At 40.3% G+C, this 22,329-nt stretch overlaps 1 long non-coding RNA gene across 1 annotated transcript in view; it reads left to right on the top strand.

Moving 5' to 3' along the window:
• LOC147354989 (uncharacterized) overlaps positions 1-21,951 on the top strand; it is a 30,575-nt gene extending 8,624 nt beyond the window's left edge. The window contains exon 2 of the long non-coding RNA XR_015143914.1: positions 20,012-21,951. This is a non-coding gene — a long non-coding RNA (uncharacterized LOC147354989). The remainder of the gene's footprint in view (positions 1-20,011) is intronic.
• Positions 21,952-22,329: the final 378 nt, after the last annotated feature.

The raw sequence follows: 22,329 nt of genomic DNA, 5'->3' as shown, positions 1-22,329 counted from the left end.
GGAAGATTCTGTAAAGCTAAATAATTTTTTTAAAAGAAAAAAAAGGGAAAGACATGAAGTACATAAACTGGAAAGGAAGAGATTAAATCATTTGTATATAGTAGGATCACATATCTGGAGAACCTAGGAGAGTTCACTCAAAAGCTATTTTGAACGAGAAAATTCAGCAAAATGACTAAATGTGATGCTAATATACAGAAATTAATAGTTCATTTCTAAAACCAAGAACCAACTAGAAGCCATTTTATGATGGAAGTGCAGTTTTTTCAGTGTGCAAGATCTATGTGGTTAAATGCTTTAAATACTGTAAAAGCCTAAGAGAAGACTTGAATAGCTGGAAAGTCATATTCTTTGAGAGCAAGATTCAATATTATGACGATGATATACTTGTGAATTTAACGTAATCACATTAAAACTATCAAATCAATTTATTTTAATTAGACAAGCTGATTCTAAATCCAGATGTGAAATATTAGACAAGATCATTCTGCAAAAGAAGGGGAAGACTAGCCCTAAAAATCCTAAAACATAAATATTATATAGAATATAATAATGTAATAATAATTAAAAGTGAGATATTGAAGCCATAACCAAGCAGACACAGCAACTGAACAGAAAAGAAATGCCAGAAGGAGGTCCTAACACACCAAGAATCTGTTATGGAATAAAGGCACTATTTCAGATCATCAGGGAAATGCTGGTACTGAGAAAGCTGGGGGAAGGTGCCAGCAGGAGTTGATGTCACCAAAACGAGAGCAGAGAGACCCCAGCCTCCATCCCCCAACAAAGATCAACAGTTAGACAACTATCCATGAGTAAAAAACGGCTCTGGGAGACCTCTAGAGTCCACTTAAGAAACTTCAACAACACAGCAGAACAAAACAGAAAACAACACAACAAAAACTGAGACTAGCCACACATAAAGGGAAAGAGTGAGTGAGTGAGTGAAGTCGCTCAGTCGTGTCCAACTCTTTGCGACCCCATGGACTGCAGCCTACCAGGTTCCTCTGTCCATAGGATTTTCCAGGCAATAGTACTGGAGTGGATTGCCATTTCCTGCTCCATTTTGCCTGTATTGCCCCATTCCCCAAGCTGCTATTGCTCTGCACCCACCAAGAGGGAGTTCCCCTGCCAGAAAAAGCTAATGTCAGCGGGAAAGATAACCAGGATGACTGACTGATGAGCTTCCCCAGACTTTAAGGGCACTGCACAAAGGTCCTGCTTCAGTTTCAACCCACCCAGACCAGCAAACTTGAGATGTGTATAGACAGTTAGGAGAAGGAAGGAAAGTAGGGCATACCAATAGCAGCCATGCAGAAGAAGTCATTGTGTTTCCCAGAGATTTGCTCTGCAAACAAGCCCAGCAGTTTTTACCACTGAACCTGTACACTTGCATACCACCGGTCTGATACCTCTCACTGGCCTCCTCTGCTCTGGGTTGTTCATTTTTTGATATTGAACTGCAAGAGCTGTTTGTATATTTTTGAAATTAATCATATATACAATGGAATATTAATCAGCCATAAATAGAAATGAAATTGTGCCATTTGCAGAGATGTGGATAGACCTAGAGACTCTCACAAAGAGTCAAGTAAGTCAGAAAGAGAAGAACAAATACCATACAATATTGCTTATATGTGAAATCTAGAAAAAGGATACAAATGAACTTATTTGCAAAGCAGATATAGAGGCACAGACATAGAGAACAAATATATGGATACCAAGAGGGGAAAGGGGGTGGAAAAGGGGGGTGGGAATTTGGGATTGACTTCTATTGACTATTATATATAAAATAGATAACTAATGAGAACATACCATTTAGCACAGGGAACTCTACACAGTTCTCTGTGGTAACCTAAATGGGAAAGAAATCCAAAAAAGAGGAGATATATGTGTACATATAGCTGATTCATGTTGTTGTACAGCAGAAACTATCACAGCATTGTAAAGCAACTATACTCCAACAAAAATTAATTTTAAAAAGGAAACTTTAAAAATTTTTGAATGACAGAAATAGAAACAACACAGCAAAACTCATAAGGTGCTGCAAAAGCAGGTCTAAGTGGGAATTTTGTAACAGTAAATGCCTACAGCAGGAAAAAAAAGAAACATTCTAATTCAAAACTCTAAATCTCAAGGAACTAGACAAAGAACAACAAATCAAACCCAGAGTTAGCAGAAGAAAGGAAATAATAAAGATTAGAGCAGAAATAAATGAAATAGAGGCCAGAAAAGATAGGGAAAAAATCAATGAAACTAAGAGATGTTTTCTTAAAAAGATAACAAAATTGACAAAATTTTAGCTAGACTAAAAAAAAAGTTAGAAAACTCAAATACATAAAATCAGAAGTGAAAGAGGGGACATTACAATGGATACCTCAGAAATACAACAATTATAAATAATAGTTATAAGAGATGACTGCTGCTGCTGCTGCTAAGTCGCTTCAGTCGTGTCCAACTCTTAGCGACCCCATGGACTGCAGCCTACCAGGCTCCTCTGTCCATGGGATTTTCCAGGCAAGAATTACTGGAGTGGGTTGCCATTGCCTTCTCTGATAAGAGATGACTATAAATATCTAAATGACAGAAATGGTATGAACCTAACAGAAGCAGAAGATATTAAGAAGAGGTGGCAAGAATACACAGAAGAACTATACAAAAAAGATCTTCATGACCCAGATAATCATGATGGTGTGATCACTCACCTAGAGCCAGACATCCTGGAATTTAAAGTCAAGTGGGCCTTAGGAAGTATCACTACAAACAGAACTAGTGGAGGTGATGGAATTCCAGTTAAGCTATTTCAAATCCTAAAAGATGGTGCTGGTAAAGTGCTGCACCCAATATGCCAGCAAATTTGGAAAACTCAGCAGTGGCCACAGGACTGGAAAAAGTCAGTCTTCATTCCAGTCCCAAAGAAAGGCAATGCCAAAGAATGCTCAAAGTGAAAGTGAAGTCGCTCAGTCGTATCCGACTCTTTGTGACCCCATGGACTGTAGCTTACCAGGCTCCTCTGTCCATGGGATTTTCCAGGCAATAGTACTGGAGTGGATTGCCATTTCCTTCTCCCTACAATTGCACTCATCTCAAACGCTAGCAAAGTGATACTCAAAATTCTCCAAGCTAGGCTTCAACAGTTTGTGAACCATGAACTTCCAGATGTTTAACCTGGATTTAGAAAAGGCAGAGGAACCAGAGATCAAATTGCCAACATAGAGAGTTCCTGAAAAATATCTACTTCTTCTTTTGACTATGCCAAAGCCTTTGACTTTGTGGATCACAACAAACTATGGAAGATTCTTCAAGAGGTGGGAATACCAGACCACCTGACCTGCCTCCTGAGAAATCTGTATGCAGGTCAAGAAGCAACAGTTAGAACTGGACATAGAACAACAGACTGGTTCCAAATCGGGAAAGGAAAGGCCATATATTGTCACCCTGCTTATTTAACTTATATGCAGAGTACATCATGAGAAATGCTGGGCTGGATAGAGCACAAGCTGGAATCAAGATTGCCGGGAGAAATATCAATAACCTCAGATATGCAGATGATACCACCCTTATGGCAGAAAGTGAAGAAGAACTAAAGATCTTCTTGATGAAAGTGAAAGAGGAGAGTGAAAAGTTGGCTTAAAACTCAACATTCAGAAAACGAAGATCATGGCATCTGGTCCCATCACTTCATGGCAAATAGATGGGGAAACAGTGGAAATAGTGAGATACTTCATTTTCTGGGGCTCCAAAATCACTGCAGATGGTGACTGTAGCCATGAAATTAAAAGACTCTTGCTCCTTGGAAAAAAAGCTGTGACCAACCTAGACAGCATATTAAAAAGCAGAGACATTACTTTGCTGACAAAGGTCTGTCTAGTCAAAGCTATGGTTATGGTTTTTCCAGTAGTCATGTATGGATGTGAGAGTTGAACTATAAAGAAAGCTGAGAGCCGAAGAATTGATGCTTTTGAACTGTGGTGTTGGAGAAGACTCTTGAGAGTCCCTTGGACTGCAAGAAGACCCAACCAGTCCATCCTAAAGGAGATCAGTCCTGGGTGTTCATTGAAAGGACTGATGTTGAAGCTGAAACTCCAATACTTTGGCCACCTGATGTAAAGAACTGACTCTTGAAAAGACCCTGATGCTGGGAAAGATTGAAGGCAGGAGGAGAAGTGGATGACAGAGGATGAGATGGTTGGATGACATCACAGACTCAATGGACATGAGTTTGAGTAAGCTCCAGGAGTTGGTGATGGACAGGGAAGCCTGGTATTCTGCAGTCCATGGGGTTGCAAACAGTTGGACACAGCTGAACTACCAAACTGAACTTATAAACATCTAGACATAAAATTGGATAGCCCAGAAGAAATAGGTGAATTTCTAGAAACATACAACCTACCAACTGAATTATAAGAAAAATAAATCTGTAGAGACAATAACAAGTAAGGAAATCGAATCAAAAATCTATCAACAACAACAAAAAAGCCAAGGACCAGGTGGTTTCACTGGTGAATTCTACCCAACATTTAAAGAATCAATGCCAGTTCTTCTCAAACTCTTCCACGAAATTGAAAAAGAGGCAATACTCACACACTTATTTCACAAGGCCAGCATTACACGAACACCAAAGCCAGATGAGAAAAAGAAGACTTCAAGGAAATCACAGGCCAATATCCTTGATAAATATAAAAAAGATGCATAAATTCTCAACAAAATATTGGCAAGTCAAATTCAGCCATACATTAAGTGAAAAAGTAGAATTTACTATTGGTCTGCAAAGATGGTTCAATATATGCAAATCAATAAATATGATACAGCACATTAATAGAATAAAAGATAAATATTATTTAACCATCTCAGTAGATGCAGAAAAAGCATTTAACAAAATACCATCTCCATTCATGACAGAAAAAAAAACTTAACAAATTGATTATAGTAGAAGCATATCTCAACATAATAAAGGCTATGTATAACAAGCCCACAGCTATCATCATACTCAATGATGAAAGATTGAAAACTGTTCCCCTAAGATCAGGAACAAGATGAGGGTATCTACTCTCACCTTTTCAATTCAATATAGAACTGGACGTCCTAGCCAGAGCAATGGGTAAGAAAAAGAAATAAAATACATCAGAACTGGAAAGGAAGAAGTGAAACTGTCTCTCTTTGCAGATGACACAATTTTATATATAGAAAATCCTAAAAACTCCACCAAAAAAATAAGCTGTTATATGTAATCAACAAATTCAGTAAAGTTGTAGGATACAAAATTAACATACAAAAATCAGTAGCATTCCTATACACTAGCAATGAACTATCTGAAAAGGAAACAAAGGAAATGATTGCATTTACAATAGCATCAAAAACAGTGAAATATTTAGAAATAAAGTTAACCAAGGAGGTGAAAATCTGCACACTGAAAACTATAAGACTTTGCCAAAAGAAACTGAAGAAGACGCAAATAGAAAGATATCCCATGTCCAAGGATTGGAGGAATTAATATTATTAAAATATATATGGAACCACAAAAGACCCTGAGTAACCAAAGCAATCCTAAAAGTGAAAAAAGCTAAAGGCATCACATGTCCTGATTTCAAACGATACTACAAAGCTACAGTAGTCAAAACAGTAAGGTATTAGCATTTAAGAAGAATATAGACTAACTGAAAAGAATAAAGAGCCCAGAAATAAAATCCACATATACAGTTGACTAATATTTGACAAGAAAACCAAGAGTACTCAATGGGAAAAGTATAGTCCCTTCAATAAATGGCGCTGGGAAAACTGGATAACCACATGCAAAAGAATGAAATTGGACCCCACTCTTACATCTGTCACAAAAATTAACTTAAAATGTATTAAAGACTTAAACATAAGGCCTGAAACCAGTCTAGTGATGTTTGATAATGGAGCCAAAAATACTCAATGGGGTAAATACAGTCCCTTCACACCTCTCACAAAAATTAATTCCACATGGATTAAAGACTTAAATGTAAGTGCTGAAACCACAGAACTCTTAGAAAACTTGGTGAAAAACTCCTTGACATTGGTCTCAGCACTGATTGTTGGTATATAACATCTAAAGCAGAAGCAACAGAAGCAAAAACAAACAAGTGGCTGTGAGAGAGGCCGAGACTTGGGACCTGGGACCCTTTGCTGCAGTGCAGCAATGCTTATACCTAGACATACCTCTTTTCCAGCAACAAAGTACAAAGAAACTACATGGAACTAAAAATAACTGTGTGCATGTGCAGCTGGGGCAAATCTGGACAAAAGAAACAAACGAACAAAAACAGTTGCCTCTTTTGAAGAGCCTGGAGCAAAGGCCAGAGGTTAGGAGCAAAAGCAGGCCCTGCACTTGGCCCCTGCACACACCACACCACCTAAGGGGTGGGAAAAACACCTAAGCCGCCCCTTGACACAGCCCCTATGCTCATCCCACATAAGGATCAGGCTTGCCCCACTCAGGGGGTGAACAACAGGGAACCTGTTATTTGTTCTTACTCCCGACTGCTGCAGCTGGGGCCCCAAGAAGGCCTTGCCTGAATTTCTCGTCTGGCCTCTGATCAATCTCTATTGATTAAGGAGGCCAAGAACCCTAGTCAGTAACAGCTTTATCAAACTAAAAAGCTTTTGCACAGCAAAATAAACAATCAATAAGATGAGAAGGCAAGCTACAAAATGGGAGAAAATATTTGCAAACCATGTATCTATTAAGAGGTTAATATCCAAATATATATAAGGAATTCATACAACTCAATAACAAAAATAAAATAATCCAACTTAAAATGGACAAAAGATCATGAACACATTTTTCCAAAGAAGATACACAGATGGCCAACAGGTATATGAAGATACCCGATATCATTAATCAACAGAAAAATGCAAATCAAAACCATGGTGAAATATCACCTTATATCTGTTAGAATGGCTACTATCAAAAAGATAAGAGATAACAACTGCTGGCAAGGTTAGAGAGCAAAGGAGACCCTTGTACACTGTTGGTGGAATTGTAAATCGTTACAGTCATTATGGAAATCAGTATGAAGTTTACTCAAAAAATTAAAAAATAGAACTACCATATGATCCACAAGTCCCACTTCTGAGTATATATCCAAAGGAAATAAAAAAAGATCTTGAAGAGATACATGCACTCCTATGTTGGTCGCAGCATTATTTACAACAGCCAAGCTATGGAAACATCCCTAAACGTCCACTGATGGATAAATGGATAAAGAAAATGTGGTATGTAGACACCCATACACGCAATTTATGGCTGAATACTGTTATTCAGCCATAAAAAAAAAGAAGAAGAAAATCTTGCTATTTGCAACAACATTGGACAGACCTTGAGAGTATTAGGCTAAGTGAAATAAGTCAGACAAAGAAAGACAAATACTGTGTAATCTTACTTATATGTGGAATCTAAAGAAACCAAACAGAAACAGAGATCAAATTGGTAGTTGCCAGAGACAGCTAAGAACGGGGCTAAGGGGAAGGCATGGGCTGGGAGAAATGAGTGTCAGTGATGAAAAGATATAAATTTCTAGATACAAGATAAATAAGTTCTATGGATCTACTGGTGGTTGTTGTTAATAATATTGTATTATATTATCATCTATTGAAGTATAGTTGATTTACAACTTGTGCCAATAAATGTAAGAATTTAGATAAAATGGACACATTTTCAAATGATACAGAGTACCACAGCTCATTGGTGTATATCAAAGCTCAATGGCCTAGATTATTTCACTGATTAATTTGTGTGAAAAAGTTAAGGAAGAAATAATACCAATCCTATACAAATTCTTCCAGAAAACAGAGGAATGCAGAGTCAGTAGATAGAAAGCTTGCCTCCAGCTTCCCAGTGTATCAGAAAGCGGATCTCTTATACACTTACAGAAGCACAGGTCTGCTGAGAATAAAAGCAGATTAAGAAAGAGTAAAAACTAGTTCCACCAACGTGGCCTTATTCAGTTCCAACCATCACTTCCAAACAGCTTCTTCAGTGTACCTTTTGGTAAGCCGTACCAGGGTGACTGACCATCCCAGTTCACCCCAGACTTTCCCAGCTGTGGCATGAAAGTCCTGCATTCTGGGGAACCCCTCAACTAGAGGAACATCAGAACGATGGACACCCTCTCTGACCCTGAATTTCATTGCTCTGTAAATGCAAACCTTATTTTAAACCTCAAGAAAATGTCTGCTTCTTTCAGTTGACTTCCACAAATTCCAAATAAAAGTAGAATTTAATTATAATGAATAAAATATCAACATAAGGCTATCATTCTTATCCTTATTTTACAAACTCTCATCCCTTCTGTTTTCAAGTACTAAACGTGAATTAATTAAAAAAAAAAAAAACTCAACGGCAAAAAAATAAAACCTATGCTTACACTTAAAAACTTAGAATCCAAAGAGTTGTTTTTCTGTGACTTTAAGAATTTTATTTTACCAAGAGGCATCAGAAAGACAGTATTTACAGTCTTAAGAGACATCGATAAGGTTCATTACACTCAGTCCAAAAGTTATGACTGTATTTACCCCTTATTTCCACCAGATGGCAGGCATGAGCTCTACTTCTGTGCTTCTGCCTAAGATTCTGAATTGAGTTAGATTTTTCTGAGCTCAAAGTCATAAATTAGAAATGTCCTTAGAGTGACCTATGGATGTAAATTACCAGAATTTATCATCTGCTGTTACATATGTGGGATCTTTCCTGATGTCCTGCCTTAGAGAGTCATTTATTATGTGTGTTCAAAAGGAATTTTTCCTTTGAGGCCCCACAATGTGGTCACTGCAGTGGAAAGCCTGTTTCCCATGCTTAATGACATACCACTCCCTGAGCAAAGGACAAAGATGAAGAACACTTGGAGAGAGATGAGAAGGAGCAAGAGGCAGGGGCTGCGTAATACGTTCCATGTCTCAATGTCTGTTCTGATCTCTGAAATGAGTAAATTGAAAGGTACAAAAAGACAGCATCTTAAGGACTTCCGATCTTTCCTGACTTTCTAAGTCATCAACTTTGAGTAACACCAATCTTTATCTGTTCTTGAAGCAAATTTATAAGCTCACTTCTTCCCATTTGACGTATTATGGAGCTTACGTGGGGCACAATTTATTCACGCTACACTGAAATATACAAAGAAAATATAGCTTCTTTATTTTTCTATTATCTAGGCCACCAACCCCCACCCTCCCTGGGGGTAAAGCAAAACTTTAAACTTGCTTAAAGTGAATACCCAGTCACTTCTCATCACGCAGCCTATTTTCTGTTTGCGATAGTTCTTCTCAGATAAAAGTCAGCCTTTCCGAATGTTTCCCCCGACTCCCCTTCCTCTCCCTCCCCAAGGTGGCATCTTGTGATACCATAAAGAAAATCCCATCCTTCTGGAGACGCTGGGATGTCCCTAGGTCCTTGCCGGCCTCGGAGGTGAGGGTGCGTTTTACGCTCCAGGTCAGATTCACTGTGCTGAAGTCAAGTCTCTGCGTCCCCTGGGGACCGGACAGCCCTCGCTGCTGATTTAGCAGCATCAGCCCCAGCCCTTTTCCCAGGTAAACATGCTTCCTGAGGGGGGCTTTGATCCCCAAGCCAAATGGTCCACTGGGCGGCCTTTAGTTTCAAGATAACCTGCCCCCTCCCCAGTGCCCTACTGCAGCAACGTTCCTGACAAAGTCACCGCCTTTCTCACGGACCATCCCGGCCATCTAGATGCCGTCCACCACGCGTGGGAAGTAAGGGCTTTTCAAGATGCAAAGTCAGGCTTCTCCACCCAGCCGAGCTGCTCCCTGGACACCTGCTAAGCTGGAGCTGCTCTTGGGATGCCAAATGGGAAAGAAGCCACGGACCCTCTGCATTTGGCTTCAGCCTCCATAGTACACGGACTTCTCTGCTGGCTCAGATGGTGAAGAATCTGCCTGCAATGTGGGAAAACTGGGTTTGATCCCTGTGTCGGAAGATCCTCTGGAGAAGTGAATGGCAACCCACTCTAGTATTCTTGCCTAGGAAATTCCATGGTCAGAGGAGCTTGAGGGGCTACAATCCATAGGGTCGCAAAGAGTCAGACACCACTGAGTGACCACTAACACTTTCCACTCCTTAGTACAGTAGACACACACAGATTTTGGGATTTCGTGGGCTGTCGTCGGGAGGCAGGGAGGCCCAGCACATCCTGGATGTCTGATCGATCGCCTCGCTGGCCCCTCCCTCTCGCCTCTCCTTGTCGTCGTTGCCCAGCCTCCAGGGGTGCAGGGACAGGCGCACTCTTCCTCTTCTGCCCTGCCTGGGGCTTGCCAGTGCCCTTTTCAGTTCTGGGGGCTGTGAAGCCTCACTGCTCAGCAGTTGTGTCTAATCGTGACTTGAGGACTCCTTTCTCCTACTGGACCTCACTCTTGAAATGTAAAAGTCAGATCTTTGGAACATGGAAATCCCATCTGTCTCAAATGCCTTACATCCGAGACCTTTGAGATGTTAATTCTTTGTTCTCTCTCGTGTCATTTTTTCCTTCCTGGGGAAATAGCTTCCTCAGATCAGATCAGATCAGTTGCTCAGTCGTGTCTGACTCTTTGCGACCCCATGAATCGCAGCACGCCAGGCCTCCCTGTCCATCACCAACTCCTGGAGTTCACTCAGACTCACGTCCATCGAGTCAGTGATGCCATCCAGCCATCTCATCCTCTGTCGTCCCCTTCTCCTCCTGCCCCCAATCCCTCCCAGCATCAGAGTCTTTTCCAATGAGTCAACTCTTCGCATGAGGTGGCCCAAGTACTGGCGTTTCAGCTTCAGCATCATTCCCTCCAAAGAAACCCCAGGGCTGATCTCCTTCAGAATGGACTGGTTGGATCTCCTTGCAGTCCAAGGGAGTCTCAAGAGTCTTCTCCAACACCACAGTTCAAAAGCATCAATTCTTGTGCGCTCAGCCTTCTTCACAGTCCAACTCTCACATCCATACATGACCACAGGAAAAACCATAGCGTTGACTAGACGAACCTTTGTTGGCAAAGTAATGTCTCTGCTTTTGAATATGCTATCTAGGTTGGTCATAACTTTCCTTCCAAGGAGTAAGCGTCTTTTAATTTCATGGCGGCAGTCACCATCTGTAGTGATTTTGGAGCCCAGAAAAATAAAGTCTGACACTGTTTCCAGTGTTTCCCCATCTATTTCCCATGAAGTGATGGGACCGGATGCCAAGATCTAGTTCATAGCTTCCTAGTTCAGTGCATTCTCTGGGTTAAAGTTAAAGGAAGTAAGGTTTAAGGGACAAATTAATATAAATTATTTTCAGATTGAAAGTATTATCACTGTGATAAGGGCTAAGAACTCCAGGTGTATAATGTTTGAAACAGGACTTGGCACACACAGATATTTTAATTATATATAATATAATCATAAAATTATATGTTAATAATACTATAATTATATAATTATTACATTATGTGATATTTTATATGTTATTGTTTGATTATATTATTATCAATATTATTACTGGATGGCAAGTAAAAGCAGGCCTGCACAGCAGAAAATAAATTGTCATGTTGGGAATAATTATTAGAAAAACTTACTAGTAAAACACAAAATAGCTTTTAAATTTTTAAAATGTTATACGGAATGTGGGGGGGTGAGGGGGTTAGGCATGAAATCAGAATATACTTTCCATTTGGGTTGTGAAAAGTTGATGGGCCAATTCAGCATCTGAAACATGTTAATTCCTATTTTTCATATTTTGATTTGGATCAGATGGCTAATGTTGTAAACTTCATAACAATACCAACACACGTCCTAGCTTCTCTCAGATCAGCGTAAACAAAGGCGTTGCTTCATCACATCAGAAAATGAGGAACAACAAGAGGCATAAAGGATGTCAAAGTGGCTGCTGCTGGCAGCTGAAACATGGTTGTAACAGAAAAGCTCTGACAGAAAACCACCGGCTCGTCGTGGTGGAGCCTGTTCTGGTGGAAAAGACAGAGGAAACCTATGCTGTCAGTGACAGTAAATAGAAAGTTGCTTCAGCTGTAAGTTTTAGAATCAAAACATGCAAGTTGAAATGTACGCATTACTTCTGTTTTCTGTCCATGTGACGGCTGCCAGCCCTGGTCCATTAAGCAGACAGGCCCCTGTGAGAACCTGCTGGGTGAGGCGGAGTTAACCTCTTTGACGCTGATTTTATTAACTAGTGGCTCCTGTTTCTTCAGTTAACGTCGATTTGGTGTTAATATTTCCAGCCTTCCAAGGGACATGATTATGGGTGCCTCCTAACCTTTGAGAATAATTACATTGTTTGCAGCAGAGCACCTGGTATTTTAGAAATCAATGAGACAATCTGAGTACATAAGATTAAAGTAAAAAAAAAAAAATAGGAAAAGAAGGAAAAAGAGTTTCCAGCCATTTTGATATTTTGAAGGTTCTGTCATCTTATAATAACAGAACTGTTTGGGGGGGGGCCTACTTTTTCAAGGTTTGGATTTCATAAAGGCCTTCCTAGTTTAATTGTTATGACATCTTTAGTCATCACTTCATCAACCCGAATGCCTCACAGGACTTCTTGGAGCCACAAAGCAGAAAACAAAACAGAGAACAACAGCAGTGGCCAGTAATTCAGCAGCAGCAGGACTCTCCCAGAAGCATGGCCAGAGCCCCAGGGAAGGCAGGATGCATAAGAAATACTATTCCCTGTTGTCTGTGACTGCAGAAGACGATTCTGGTTGGACTGATAGCTTCCTGTGTCCAGCTGTTCCTTCAAAGTGCTTTTCAAGGCTCCACGGGGCCCAGAGGTTCTCTTGCAATGCCTCGGCGGCCACTGTGAGGATGTAGGTGAGCAAGGTTTATATGTCTGGCTCCTGGTTATTCTGAGGAAAGTGCTCTTCTGTTTGAAAAACAATTCCAACCCATTATCTTAAGCCCTGTTGTATAATCACAGTACAGGGAAGGAAAACCAAGCATCTACCCTTCTCACGGTCTTTCCCATCCTCCAAGCTGGTGTGAACCAAAACCTTACTTTTTGAACCTTTAAAAGATACTGTTTTTCAGTTGCTCAGTTGTGTCTGACTCTTTGCGAGTCAATAGACTGGAGCATGCCAGGCCTCCCTGTCCCTCATCGTCTCTCAGAGTTTGCAGAAGCTCATATCCATTGAATCAATAATGCCGTCCAACCGTCTAATCCTCTAAAGGATCCCTGAAGGCCACCTTCTTCAGCCTTCAATCTTTCCCAGCATCAGGGTCTTTTCCAGTGAGTCAGCTGTTCCCATCAGGTGGCCAAAGTATTAGAGCTTCAGCTTCAGCATCAGTCCTTCTAATGAGTATTCAGGGTTGATTTAAAAGATAACTGAGCTGTAAAAACAACTTTATTAGAGTGCACAGCAATGTCTTAATAAGCATATTTTTCAAATAAAAATAATACCTAGAATACAAGAGGTACGCACAAGGTGCTTTCTGTCTCCTGGGCATATTTGAATAACTGGGAAACTAAAAAAAAAACAAAAAGAAACTAGGTTCCCAACGGAAATCAATCTGGAAAGGAGTCCAGGAATTAGCAAGTTTTCAGTTTCTCAGATGGTTCTAATATACAGTGGAGATAGAAACCAGGGTACTACAAATATACAGAGAAAGGTATGTTCACTCACAGAACGGAGAACAAATATGCCTCTTAGTGGGTCCTGCAGCTTCAAGACACCCAGAGGGCCCGTAAGCACCTACTCCACCTGAAGCCCACTGAGCTGGCACCGGTTGCTCCCCAGAGTTAATGGGAGCAGTTCCCATCCCTGTATCTGTCTGAACACTTTATCTTTTGCTTTGCCACAGTATTTCCAAAACTTCTCAGCTTAAGACTCAACAGAGAGACTGATTCAAACTAAAGATTCCAGGCTCTCCTCTCCAGACTCCAATTCTACAGAGTCTGTGCTGCAGCCCGGGCAGCTGTACATTCAAAACACCCAGGGGGGATTTCCCTGGCAGTCCAGTGGTTAAGACTCTGAACTTCCAGTGCAGGGAACATGGGTTCAATCCCTCCCTGGTCGGGGAGCTAAGATCCAAAATGCTACAGGGCATGGTCAAGAAATTTAAAAATTTTAAAGACAAAAAATACTCCAGGTGACACTTAGGATTTGGCAGGCTGGAAACCCTGCTCCGGGATCTAAACTGCTAACATGGCCTCTTATGCCAGTCTTCCAATTTCACCCAGTGTCAACCCATCACACACCTTGTTTTTTGAACAATCTTCCCACATCCTATATCCCCTATGCTATTCTATGTGGCATATGCATATTTTGTGTCTGTTCATCTTAGGTTTTTTCATTAATTAATTAACCTAAATAGTTCAGTTCAGTCGCTCAGTCGTGTCCGACTCTTTGTGATCCCATGAATCGCAGCATGCCAGACCTCCCTGTCCATCACCAACATCCGGAGTTCACCCAAACTCATGTCCATTGAGTTGATGATGCCATCCAGCCATCTCATCCTCTGTCATCCACTTTTCCTCCTGCCTCCAATCCCTCCCAGCATCAGGGTCTTTTCCCATGAGTCAACTCTTCGCATGAGGTGGCCCAAGTACTGGTGTTTCAGCTTTAGCATCATTCCTTCCAAAGAAATCCCAGGGCTGATCTCCTTCAGAATGGACTGGTTGGATCTCCTTGCAGTCCAAGGGACTCTCAAGAGTCTTCTCCAACACCACAGTTCAAAAGCATCAATTCCTCAGTGCTCAGCTTTCTTTATAGTCCAACTCTCATCCATACATGACCACTGGAAAAACCATAGCCTTGACTAGACGGACCTTTGTTGACAACCTAAATACTTCAATCTCATTGACTCCCTCTGGGAATGCAGGAAGTGGGACTGGGAATAGGGGACATCGGTCTGGTCTTAAAATCCCAGAACATGGAAGTTGGAAGGTCCAAAAAACAATGACCCAACAATGATGATAAAGGGGTGGAGCCGTATCTGGAAGTCGAGCAGACAGGCTAGCCCAGGGCCTGCTCGCATACCCGCCGGGAAGAAGAGGTGACAACGACAAATGAGGAGGCACCGACGCCTGCACACACTTGCTGCTGACTGCTTCACGGGACTTAACCGTTGGATCCATGTAGCATGTGAGGGATGTGCTGCTGTGGTCCTGAGGTTCACAGGGGGAGACATCGCGAGTATTTAGATTCAGTAACTTGCCCAATGACACACCAGTAATACAGACCCGGGAAGCAGGCAGAGACCAGGCAGCTTTTGCACCCCTGAGCAGTACTGTCTCCCATGTACAGAGAACAAACCAGCTGCCAGGTTCAATTCCCTCCACGTCTTGTCCCTGCTTCTGGAGGAGTGAACATGTGACCCACAAAACTCCGAAGCTCGGGCTGGAGGCTGGTGTTTCAGGGAGGCACCCGGGTGTCTTCTAATGCTCCTCTACTGTTCCTTGTAGTCAGAGGTTCAGGGAAAATGATAATGAAAAACAAAAACAAAACAAACACAGCTGTTTCTACTTTTCTGAGGAGTGTGAAAAGAATCATTTAAGAAATAGACTATAACATAAGGTACAGTGGAAAACAAATGAACTGGAAGCTGAACACCCCAAGATGTGCCTGACAGTGGGCTGTGGGATCTGGATTAAGTACTCCCCTCTCTAAACTGTGATACTTTGTCTTAAACATAAGGATGGTATTACCAAAAATGGGGGTCAACAAGTTGTAGCCATGGCCCAGATCCAGCCCCCTTGGAATATTTTTTAAGGATTCTTTGCAGATAAGAATAAGTTTTATGTTTTTTGGAGTTGTTAAAAAGAGAACATAAGAGACAGAGAAAGGAACAGGATTCAGCCATGATCCTGTGTGGCCTGCCAAACCTAAAATATTTACTGTCTGGCCCTTTAAAGAAAAAAGTTGCTAACCCCTGACCTAAAACTAAGATGGTGCCATCTGCCCAGCTATCATAAACAACAAAGCCAAGATGAGTTGCAGATCTGTATTTTAAAGTAGGCTCTCTCACTAGCTAATTGACTATCTTCCAAGCAGCCTCTCAGCACTGAAGTTCAAATTTGTGCTTCAGCAAAATTTCAAATGACTACAGGGTCACTAACAAATGAGACAGACGTCAAAGACTCATTCTTCAAGAGGCAAAGATCTGTTCCGTGTTGAAACTACCTAAATGATTGCTATGCATGGGGTCTAACAGAGGTCTTAAAACAGGAGAAGAGAGAGGACTTGGAATGCATTATCCTTCAAAATGTCACACAGAAGCATAAACAAATAAAATAGGTAAACCTTGGTGGTAGGGTCTGCAATGAGACGAGCTGAACCCTCACTTGACCTGCTCCAGCAGAGCTGCTCTGAGAGCTCCTTGAAGGCCTGTTTAGCAACCACTGATGCAGAGGAAAAGGATGCACTAGCGTCTGAAGGGGCTTTAGAGGATTCCCACCTCCCCAGCACTTTTAAAGATTTTATCAAGTCCCATTCCCTCTTTAATCCAGTTTTCTCACTTTTAAAAAGGTGATCTAAATATGTTCTAGAATTGTTTTTGACTAGTGTTGATGTCTATAATGAATATATAACCAAAAAGAATATTCTTCATATACATATCATAGAATTATGTATATAATTTGGGACTTCCCTGGCAAACCAGTGGTTAAGACTTCACCTTCCAATACAGGGGGTGTGAGCTCAATCTCTTGTCAGGGAGCAAAGATCCCACATGCCTTGCAGCCAAAAATACAAAAATATGAAATAGAAGCAATATTGTAACAAATTCAATAAAGACTTTAAAAATTATCCACATCAAAAAAAACCTTCAAAAAAGATTATTTATGTATGTATGTAATTTAATTTTGTTCAAATTTTGAAATATTTGTATAACATTGTACATTAGTAACATATTATGGTGTCATTAATAATTAATAAACATTTAAAGTATGTATAGCTTTTATAATACATATTTCAAAATTTGAACATATATTTGAACAAAATTTGAACTATATATATAAATTATATAACATTGTACATTGGTACATATTATAGTGTCAATAATTACCTAATAATAAACATTTAAAATGTGTATAGCTTTTATAATACATATTTCAAAATTTGAACAAAATAAAATTAGTTTGCAGTAAACATGGCACAGGCTTTCCTGGTGGCTTGGACGGTAAAGAATCTGCCTGCAATGCAGGAGACCTGGGTCCCATCCCTGGATCGGAAAGATCCCCTGGAGAAGGGAATAGCAAGCCACTCCAGCACTCCTGCCTGGAGAATTCCATGGACAGAGGAGCCTGGCGGGCTGCAGTCCACGATGTCGCAAAGAGTCAGACTTGACTGAATGACTAACACTACCTAAACGTGTCTCGGAGTACGACAGAAATGGGATTGAAGAGGTAACTGTATTATGAAAGTCTGGAAATGCCCTTCATCACTGCGCTTCGAGAAGAGCAAGGGTATCGGCCAGAACTTGGAACTTGGCGCTCTTCACTGCTGACCACACCCATCCTCTCCCTGTTTCTGACTAAGGGACTCATAGCAGCCACAGAGAAATTTGGCTTCCACCAAGGGGAGGGTGGAGAAAACAAAAACAAGTCGACTGTAAAACAGAAAGGAGAGTGGGTCTGACAGACTTATTCCAGTCTGCATTTCCTGTTGCTGCTTCCCAAGGCCTCCTCTCTAAAGCAAGACATTGACGCGGGAGAATAACCTCCACAGTGGGGCGGCCCTCTCTGGGAAAGATCTGCCTCTCTCTCTTCATTTCTTGATTTTTTTTTTTTTTTAAATTCTGGAGCCAAAGCAAGCCCCAGGTGTCCTTTATGTCCAACACTAACATGTAATATTCTCTTTCCTCTGTTTTCATAAGGCTTTAGAAAGGAAGAGGGAGAGTTATCCGAGTCCTCGGGAGGGGGAAAGGGAACCTGGAGGCCGTCCCAGAGGGAAGGAGAAAGCCATGTAATGTTTGCAGAACAAACGGAAATAACGACAAACTAACACTTTTGGAAAACTAGAGCCATTCTCATTCATGTGTCTGTTTGAAAATGTATGTTTTGTAAGTACATGTAAGCGATACCCCAAAGACAGATTCAGGAGGCTGCAGATAGACGTTCGTGTAAGTGCAGACTCAAGAAAAGGATAAAATGATTCCACGGGGGCAGAATGGTGAAGTAATGTGTATTACATGTCAAAGTGTCTGCCAATTGGGTATGTTCTTATAAAGAATTAATGTTTCACTCACATTCAATACAGTTGACTTGCTCCAGTTGAAATGGACCCAGATAGCTATTTATTATCTGAATGGCTTTAACACAGTATTCTCCACCCTGCAGCTGAAGTTATTGAGTCTAACATGTGGTATTCATTAGTCAGAATCCTGGAGTGTAATTGTCTAGATTTTACGCATAAAGCTTGGCAATAAAATTTTGCATTTAAAAAAATAAAATTTGTTTGAAATCACCAGGGTTCTGCTACCAACACAGTGGAAACAATACCAATTTTCTTTTCCTTTGGCCTAAAATATACACTTCATTGATTTATTTTTTTCTTTTGCACTTCCATTCAGAAAAGTTAGAATTCCTCTTGCAAACAATTTTTGAATAATATTTAGTATATTTTTTCTGGGGAATCATTTAGGGAAAAGAACACAGTTCCTCTTGGAAGTATAGAGAATAGTGATTTCTGTACTTAAAGCATCTAATTCCCTTCCAGTTTCTTCCTCCTCCTCCTCCTCTTTAGCAATTCCTCATTCTACCCTCTTACTTGAGAATTGTTATTATACAGGGAGAAAACAATGCTAATAATCAGTAAAAATCTATAAAATCTTTTTCATATAGTTTGAGTTTTAAAGTCCATTTTTATTTATTTGTTAAGTTATTTTCAGTGATGAATCATAATGTCAAGGGCCTAAGCAAAACCTAGAAATATTTTTGAAAGTGAGGTCTAGGGGCCGGTTTCCTTTTTTCCTAAGTACCTCACTTCCAAAACAGGAAAGTTTTGGATTCTCAAATTTTTCATGATGAATAAAATCCTTAAGGTAAATGATAATTAAATATGTTACTTAAAACTTTACTACCGCCAGTCCCACAATAGTGTAAGGACTATTCAACAAGAAGGTGTCACAGCAAATAACCTAGAGTTTCAAATCATGATATACTTCTATATACTATACATATTTCTTTTAAAAAAAATTAGGATTTTTAAAATTCCTACTGAAGTTATAAATATTCTTTTTTTTCAGCCATGCCACACAACTTGCAGGATCCTAGTTCACTGACCAGGGGTTGAACCCATGCTCCCTACAGAGGAAGTATGGGGTCCTAACCACTGGACTGCCAGGGAATTCCCAAAACATATACATACTTAAAAAGTGAAGTTGTTGTTTAGTTGATAAGTTGTGTCCAACTCATTTGCAACCCCATAGCCTGTAGCCCGCCAGTCTCCTCTGTCCAGGGGATTTCCCAGGCAAGAACACTGGAGTGTGTTGCCATTTCCTTCTGCAGGGGATCTTCCTGACCCAGAGATCAAATCTGTGTCTCCTGCACTGACAGGCAGATTCTATCACTAAGCCACCAGGAAAGCCTCCAAAGTGAAATACCACATACAAGAGAATGAAGTTGGACTCTTACCTTGCAGCACAAACAAAATGCATCTAAAGACCTGAATGCAAGACCTAAAATGTGAGAATTCTTAGAAGAAACCACAGGGAGGAGTCTTCACAACATTGGATTTGCCAATCATCTTTTTTTCCAATATGACACCAAAAGGAAAAAATAGATCAAATGAACCACATCAAAATTAAAAGCTCTGTGCATCAGAGAACACAATCAACAAAGTAAAAAGGCAACCTGTGGGAATGGAAGAAAATATTTGTAAGTGATATATCTTAAAAGGGGTTAATATCCAGAATATATAAGGAACTCCTACATCTCAATGATAGCAACAAAATAGCCTGATTAAAAATAGGCAAAGGACTTGAATGTACATTTCTCCAAAGATGATTTACAAATTGCTAACACATGTAAGAAAAAATGTTCAATATCACTAAATCATTTGTTGTTGTTCCATCCCTCAGGCGTGTCCGACTCTTGGCGACCCCAGGGACTGCAGCATGCTAGGCGGTGCTTCACCATCCTCCGGAGCATGCTCAAACTCATGTCCATTGAGCCAGTGATGCCATCCAACCATCTCATCCTCTGTCGTCCCCTTCTCCTCCTGCCCTCAATCTTTCCCAGCATCAGGGTCTTTTCCAATGAGTTGGCTCTTTGCATCAGGTGGCCAACGTATTGGAGCTTCAGCTTCAGCATCAATCCTTCTAAATGAATATTCAGGATTGATTTCCTTTAGGATGGACTGGTTGGATCTCCTTGCAGTCCAAGAGGCTCTCAAAAGTCTTCTCCAACACCACAGTTCAAAAGAATCAATTCTTCGGTGCTCAGCTTCTTTATGGTCCAGCTCTCACATCCATACATGACTACTGGAAAAACCATAGCTTTGACTAGATGGACCTTTGTTGGAAAAGTAATGTCTCTGCTTTTTAATATGCTGTCTAGGTTGGTCACAGCTCTTCTTCCAAGGAGTAAGAGTCTTTTAATTTTATGACTACAATCACCATCTGCAGTGATTTTGGAACCCAAGAAAATAAAGTCTCATACTGTTTTCATTGTTTCCGCATCTATTTGCATGAAGTGATGGGACTAGATGCCATGATCTTCAGGAAATGCAAATCAAAACTGCAATGTATCACTTCATACCCATTAGAATGGCTACTATTTAAAACAAAAAATAATTAGGTATCTTATAAAAATGTGAAGGAATCAGAACTCTTGTTGTGCACTGTCAGTGGGATTATGAAATGATACAGCCACCATGAAAAGTAGTGTGATAATTCCTCAAAAAATTAAAAATAGAATTACCATGTGATCCAGTAATTCCACTTCTGGATATACATTCAAAGGAAATAAAAGTAAGGACTCAAAGATATTTACACATTTATGTTTACAGTAACATTATTCACAATAACCAAAAATTGGAAGCAACCCAAAGGTCTCAAATATCCGAACAATGGATGAATGGATAAACAAAATGCAGTATATTCATCCAATGGAATATTATTCGACCTAAGAAAGGAAGGGAATTCTGGCACATGCTACAACATGGATGAAACACTGGCATTATGCTCAGTGCAATAAACCAGACACACAAGGGAAAATTTTGTGTGATTCCCCTTGTGTGAAGTGTCTAGAGTAGCTAGATTCATAGGGGCAGAAAGTAAAATTGTGCTTGTCATGACAGAGATTAGAGCAGAATGGGGAGCTGTTGTTTAATGTGTAGAGAGTTTCAGTTTGGAAAGATGAAAAAGTTCTGGAGATGGATACCGGTGATGTTTGCATAACAATGTGAATGTACTTAATGCCACTGAACTGTCCACTCAAAAATGGCTGAAATAGCAAATTGTACACAGCTGAACACATGTGCATGCACGCTCAGTCCCTCAGTCATGTCTGACTCTTTGCAACCCCATGGACTGTAGCCCACCAGGCTCCTCTGTCCATGGAATTTTCCAGGCAAGAATACTGGAGTGGATTGCCATTTCCTACTCCAGAGGATCTTCCCAACCAAAGGATCGAACCTGAGTCTCCTGCACTGGCAGGAAGATTCCTTACCACTGCACCACCAAACACCCACATACATATACTTCCTCTCATCCCTGTCATCTTTTTAAAATAGATAGCATATTTTTACTAAATTAATATTTTATCATGAATATGTGAATATTGTTCTGATGAGGCCTTATTTTATACAATGATTACACTCCCTTGTATGTACAGCCTTTTATTTTCCCTAGAATTAATCCTTACCTCAGAATGTTGATTGGGGGGGGGGGGATGTTGGGAAGGTTCTTTTTCTATGTAATTTTTTAATCTATGTAATTCTTTTCTATATCATTCCTCTCTAAAATTCTCTAGCAAAGCTGTAAAATTCCTTTCAACATAATAAAAACATTGAGCAATCTGTCAGTTTCTTTTTTTCCCTTGGAGATACTTGTCCCAGAACGCAGCGTCCTCCCACTCCAATCTGGATTTGTCGTCTCAGCCTGCTGGGCAGCTGTCATGCTAGGACATGTATTCACCATCACCCTAGGACTTCCTTTCACCCTCAGAGTTCTCTGTTGTTCCTCTTTCCCAGATCACACAACAATCTTTTTCTTGAATCATTTCCTTCTTTCAGTGGGACACATTTCCAGAAGCTCCCCAAGGAAGTATATACATAGGAGGTTAGTTTCTTTAACTTGCTTATAGGAAAAAAAAAAAACTTTTTGTAACCCTCTTCGGAAAAAAAAATAAGTTAGTGACTTGAATTCAATAACAGAAATAACTTATATTCAGAATG

The sequence above is a fragment of the Bos grunniens genome, chromosome 17 (genome assembly GCF_055505025.1).
Source record: "Bos grunniens cultivar Pamir isolate PY7600 chromosome 17, Bosgru_T2T1.0, whole genome shotgun sequence".
Taxonomy (NCBI): domain Eukaryota; kingdom Metazoa; phylum Chordata; class Mammalia; order Artiodactyla; family Bovidae; genus Bos; species Bos grunniens.
The sequence above is the reverse complement of the archived record's forward strand: the minus strand, read 5'-3'. Positions and strand labels throughout refer to the sequence as shown.